The sequence below is a fragment of the Bufo gargarizans genome, chromosome 1 (assembly GCF_014858855.1).
Source record: "Bufo gargarizans isolate SCDJY-AF-19 chromosome 1, ASM1485885v1, whole genome shotgun sequence".
In the NCBI taxonomy this organism is placed as follows: domain Eukaryota; kingdom Metazoa; phylum Chordata; class Amphibia; order Anura; family Bufonidae; genus Bufo; species Bufo gargarizans.
The window spans coordinates 501,697,212-501,702,180 of record NC_058080.1 but is presented as its reverse complement, the minus strand read 5'-3'; positions in this window follow the sequence as shown (position 1 = coordinate 501,702,180).

The window sequence follows — 4,969 nt, the reverse complement described above, 5'->3', positions numbered from 1 at the left end:
TATAACTGCACTGGACAAGGGCAAATAAGATGTAGAAATATTTCCTTGTAATAAACCCAGTATATAGAAAACCAAAAAACGGTTAGCACTCCAGAAAATAAAATGAAAAAGAAATGTATTCATCCATAAGGCAATGAGACCCATAAGGAAGGCTCTAGCACTGACCCGAAACGTTGCATTGCCTTATGGGTGAATACATTTCTTTTTAATTTTACTTTCTGGAGTGCTGCCCGTTTTTTGGTTTTATATATATATATATATATATATATATATATACATATATATATATATATATATATATATATACCCAATATATGCACTTCCCTCTACAATCCCCCTGTTGTCGAGAATACAACAATAAAGTTTGAGGGAAGGGTTGGGATGTATTTGCCTCCTCAACCCCACTCGCTGTTGGTGACAGTTTCAGGAAGGACTGAAGTATAATCTGACCCTTAGGTACCTAGACATTGTCCATCGCGACTGACACCTCCGACCTGCCCTACAACATAACCAAAACGTCTCCATCCACAGAATACACAGTCTTCTCTCTGGTCTGTCAGTGCTGATCTTCAGGTATCAGCCACTCCCAATGTAGTCTTTTTCTGACTCTGGAATGGCTTCACCCTAGCACCTCTTCCTTTCTGAGGTACGGTCAGCAAAGTCAAGACTTTCATCCGACACTTCTCCTTTCATCTTGATTGAAGAATCTATCGTTGAGCAGGTTCTCCCATGGACAGATACATAGGTCTTTACAAGGCAGGTCCGAATTTCTTGAGTAAGAGGTGATGTCACAGTATCTAAATTCTAACTGTGGGAAGAACACTGCACTAATTTACACTCAGTCCAAGCCTTACGAACTTCACCGTTCTTAGGGTTAAGGTGGCAAATAACTTGGTAGAAGAGGGGGCCTATCCTAGGGGATCTACTCTTTTCCCCATTCACACAAAAACAGAACCTCATCCCCCCCACCCAACACCCTTAACTCCATGGACAAATATACAAATACACAATACTATGGGGTTTCAGGATCACATAGGTTATACATCCTGAACCCTCATTGGAAAAAAAGTATGTCCATGTGGTCCCTGGCTTCAGGATCTCACTGGAGTAACGTTCTGGGCCTTCTTCTCCGGTTAGCTTTGTGAAGTTGTCTGGTTCTGGTGTAACTGGTCAGCAAGTCCCTTGACCCTCCGGTCACAGTCCTATGTAGATGATGATAACTAGAACCAGAAGAACTTTCACCGGGTGTATGAAGAGATTGTAGAGCCTTTGGACTGTAGCCGAATAGACTCTCCCACCATGAAACCTTGGAGTCATTATCTAAGGCATGGGAGATGCCTGTTATCCTGTAATGCTCCCGCTGGGTTGTTGCTTCGTTCTCAGTCTTTTGAAGACCTCTGAGAATTTCTTCTTTGTGGAAGTCTAACAAGAGTTGCTGGAGCTGACTGCCAAAACCGAGAGAGATCCTCTGGAGCCTCACGAGGGTGTCAGGGCGGCTATCAGGTCTCTTCTCTGGCGTCATCGGGATTTTTCCTTCTGCTCTATTGTACCCATTCCTAGGACAGAAGAAAATACCCTGCGCTCCTGGGGGGATTCTCCCCTCACTGTGCAATTAGTTGCCAAATATCAGCACCAATACCTTTGACCCTAGTGAAGAGAACGGCATTGGGCTGACCTTCATCTCACAGGACCCCTCGTTATCTCAACACTGGTGTCTGAGCACCCAACCATCAGAGCAGGGGCGGACACAGGCAGCAGAGGGCCCCTGTGTAAAGAATGTCCCTGGGCCCCCCCCCAACCACACATATAGAAATAAACATAGGCCATAGGTGAATACAATGAGGTGTGGCAACAGAAGGGACCCCAATTTGTCATCTTCCCTTAATCCTACAGGGAGAGGAAGAGGTGATCAGGGGCATCAAAGATAGCGGAGACCCTTCAGATACTGTGGTGCGTATTAATGTCCCCTTAATGCTCCTACATAGTAATTTTTGCCCCTTTTTGCCAACACACAGTAGTAATATCCACATTGTGACCCCTTTACAGTAGGTATGGACAGATATGTACCCCCTTGCAGTAGTTATGCCAGATATCTGCCCCCTCACAGTAATTATGTCCAGATATGTGCCCCTCACAGTAGTTATGCCCAGATACGTGCCCACCACAGTAGTTATGCCAGATTATTTGCCCCTCACAGTAGTTATGATAGATTATGTGTCCTTCACAGTAGTTATGATGCTAGATATGTGCCCCCTCACAGTAGTTATGCCAGATTATGTGCCCCTCAAAGTAATTGTGACAGATTATGTGCCCCCTCACAGTATTTATGCCAAGATATGTGCCAACTTCACAGTAGTTATGCCTTGATATGTGCCCCCCTCACAGTCGTTATGCCAGATTATGTGCCGACTAACAGTAGTTATTGCCAGATATATGCCCCCTCACAGTAGTTATGGCCAGATATGTGGCCCCTCACAGTAGTTATGGCCCGATATGTGCCCCCTCACAGTAGTTATGCCAGATATGTGCCCCCTCACAGTAGTTATGGCCAGATATGTGCCCCCTCACAGTAGTTATGGCCAGATATGTGCCCCCTCACAGTAGTTATGCCAGATATGTGCCCCCTCACAGTAGTTATGGCCAGATATGTGCCCCCTCACAGTAGTTATGGCCAGATATGTGCCCCCTCACAGTAGTTATGGCCAGATATGTGCCCCCTCACAGTAGTTATGGCCAGATATGTGCCCCCCTCAAAGTAGTTATGGCCAGATATGTGCCGCCTCACAGTAGTTATGGCCAGATATGTGCTCCCTGACAGTAGTTATGGCCAGATATGTGCCCCCTCACAGTAGTTATGCCAGATTATGTGCCCCCTAACAGTAGTTATTGCCAGATATATGCCCCCTCACAGTAGTTATGGCCAGATATGTGCCCCCTCACAGTAGTTATGGCCAGATATGTGCCCGCTCACAGTAGTTATGGCCAGATATGTGCCTGCTCACAGTAGTTATGGCCAGATATGTGCCCCCTCACAGTAGTTATGGCCAGATATGTGCCCCCTCACAGTAGTTATGGTCAGATATGTGCCCCCTCACAGTAGTTATGGCCAGATATGTTCCCCCTCACAGTAGTTATGGCCAGATATGTTCCCCCTCACAGTAGTTATGGCCAGATATGTGCCCCCACACAGTAGTTATGGCCAGATATGTGCCCCCTCACAGTAGTTATGGCCAGATATGTGCCCCCACACAGTAGTTATGTCCAGATATGTGCCCCTTTTACAGTAGCTATATCCAGATCACTATGGACCCCCCCTTATCCGCAGGTCGAATAATAATTTTGTTGGCTTTTTGCAGACTTTTCAGTGCTGTAATTTCCTCTTTAGTTAAATTTTGACGTGTATATCTTGCTTTCTCCCTCACTCTACGTATGTCATTCTCAACACATTTCTTAAAAGTGGCCATCTCTTCACTCATCTCGTTCCTAGGATATTTTGTTGATGGGTTTCTTAAGTCTGTGTGAATATAGTGTTCCAACTGGACCGTAGCATTCATATCTCTAATAATCAGATTTTTCAAAAAATATTTCCTAAGGCACAACCGTCTCATATACTTCTCCACTCCTATGAACATTTCAAATGTATTTAATTTCGCTGTTGGGGCAAATTTTAAACCCTTATTTAACAATAGGCTTTCAGTATCTGATAAAATATGAGAACTTAGGTTTGTGATAGAATCATTTTAAACCTGAGGCATAACTGTCTCTGATAATATCTTCTTCCTTCTTCCCCTCCTTGTCTTCCCCTTTCTTCCTCGTGTCGCCTCACCCTGGGTGCCTGTCTCTGATTGTATTGATTGTGATATTGATTGTGCTGTCTTCATGTTGAATGTGTCCTGTGTTCTTGTTCTAAAATCTGCAGTCTATTCCTCAGATTGTATGGGTGATCTATCTTCCAAAATTTCAAATCTATTGTGAACTAAAGTGCTCGAATTCATATGCCTATGTATCTCTTCCCTAGTGCAGTTATCCCTTATAATATTGTGCCCCTGATTTAATGTTATATCTCTATTCCCTTCTATCTTCTCTTCTTCTACCTCATGTTCCCTTCTTTCCTTTCTCCCATTGCTGCTAAAATGGAATATATTAATCTTCTTTTGCATTATTTCTCTCTCTTTCTTATCAAGTTTATCATCTTAGAAGAAACTACAAGAAAAATAGCAGAAATGAGAATATATATTTTCTTTTTCTAATAATACACGTCACTAAAGGCTTTAATACAGATAACTGGACCGCTGAGCGGCAAATATATATTTTCTTTTTGCGCTAATACACATTACAAAAGGCTTTACCGCAGATAACTGAACCGCTGAGTGGCAAATATATATTTTCTTTTTCCGATAATACACGTCACAAAAGGCTTTCCCACAGATAACTGTAACGCTGAGTGGCAAATATATATTTTCTTTTTGCGATAATACACATCACAAAAGGCTTTACCACAGATAACTGCACCGCTGAGCGGCAAATATATATTTTCTTTTTGCGATAATACACGTCACAAAAGGCTTTCCCACAGATAACTGAACCGCTGAGCGGCAAATATATATTTTCTTTTTGCGATAATACACATCACAAAAGGCTTTACCACAGATAACTGTACCACTGAGTGGTAAATATATATTTTCTTTTTCCGATAATACACATCACAAAAGGCTTTACCACAGATTACTGAACCACTGAGTGAAAAATATATATTTTCTTTTTCCGATAATACGCGTCACAAAAGGCTTTACCACAGATAACTAAACTGCTGAGCGGCAAATATATATTTTCTTTTTCCGATAATACACGTCACAAAAGGCTTTACCACAGATAACTGTTCCACTGAACGGCAAATATTTATTTTCTTTTTACGGTAATACACGGCGCAAAAGGCTTTACCACAGGTAACTGCACCGCTGAGCGGCAA